The sequence below is a fragment of the Sinocyclocheilus anshuiensis genome, unplaced genomic scaffold (genome assembly GCF_001515605.1).
Source record: "Sinocyclocheilus anshuiensis isolate Anshui unplaced genomic scaffold, SAMN03320099.WGS_v1.1 scaffold836, whole genome shotgun sequence".
Taxonomy (NCBI): Eukaryota; Metazoa; Chordata; class Actinopteri; order Cypriniformes; family Cyprinidae; genus Sinocyclocheilus; species Sinocyclocheilus anshuiensis.
The window spans coordinates 1,486,563-1,487,825 of record NW_015551122.1 but is presented as its reverse complement, the minus strand read 5'-3'; the positions used below and the strand labels follow the sequence as shown (position 1 = coordinate 1,487,825).

The following is a 1,263-nucleotide window of genomic DNA, read 5'->3' as shown; positions in this document are numbered from 1 at the left end:
TTTCAGGGGAGCCTATGTCTTATTAAGGGGAGCCGAGCTCCCCCTGGCTCCCCCATAGTTCGCACCCTGCCTAACAGTCTACGAATACTCTAATGAGAGTTAGTTTACATGTAGTTGCAAAGTTACATATAGTTATAGAAAGTCTACAATGGCTATTGAAATAAAGTGTAAACAAAAGGTAAACACTGTGACACTGTCAAATGTTTGTTTTAGCATCAAATATTGACTCAAACTACTGATTTAGTGTTTGACTGACCGATGGCAGACAGCAGTTTGCTTTGTTTCACTTGCCTGAGTATCACACATTGCTTTTAAAAGCGTCCCATTGAACTAATGCAAAGATGACTGAACACAGAATATTAGACACGCAGTTCACTCAATGAAAAAAAAAATGCTTTTTGTATTGCTATGTAAGCTGTTTACGTTAGAGTGTTTCTATGAGGAAATGAATCTGTTGTCACCTGTATTTCACAGTGCAGGTCACATTCATCAGATTTCCATGTCAAAGATTTTCATTGTTTTATCTTTAAAGAATATTCATTCAAAAGGAAATGAGGCTCGGTGGTTTCCAGTGAAACTTATTGTGATGCCATGGTGTCGTGACGTTGATTATGATGATGCATCTTGCACACTTAAAATACACTGTGTTTCACAGGAATCATGATAATTATCTTCTTTTATCTTACATAATCTGTTTCTATGGACTGACAAACTGATGTGCACATTAATCTTAATCATTATTTGCAAATTCATTTCTGTATCATTATAGTCTGTAATGCAAAAACAGAACAGGTATCAACTGCCCACTTCCATTGTATTAAAGGCATTATCAAACAGATATCTCATATTCAGTGCTGGGAAGGTTACTTTGGAAATGTAATAGGTTACAGATTACAAGTTACCCTACTTAAAATGTAAAAAGTAGTGTAACTTTTCAATTACTTTATAGAAGTAATGTAACTGATTACATTTGATTACTTTTTGATTACTTTTCTAAATTTCTATTTTTTTTAACTGTTTATCATTTTCAAACATGTAAACCAGACAGGGTAAACCTTACAGTAGTACTCAACACTGATTACTGTCAGACTTTCGAAATCCTTCATCACTTGAATTAAGATTATATTTCAGTTTTAAAGTAGGCATTGGATGCAAAATTCACTTTTACATGGTGTTTGCATATACATGTATCTTAGCAGTGTGTGGACACAACCACCCTACAATGATAAAAATCCATTCACTCCTTTTTTTTAATCCCCCAAA

General features: G+C 34.1%; 1 long non-coding RNA gene across 1 annotated transcript in view; it reads right to left on the bottom strand.

Moving 5' to 3' along the window:
• Positions 1–10: 10 nt before the first annotated feature.
• Positions 11–1,263, bottom strand: part of LOC107663121 (uncharacterized) — a 12,831-nt gene continuing 11,578 nt past the window's right edge. Inside the window, exon 5 of the long non-coding RNA XR_001631291.1 lies at positions 11–70. This is a non-coding gene — a long non-coding RNA (uncharacterized LOC107663121). The remainder of the gene's footprint in view (positions 71–1,263) is intronic.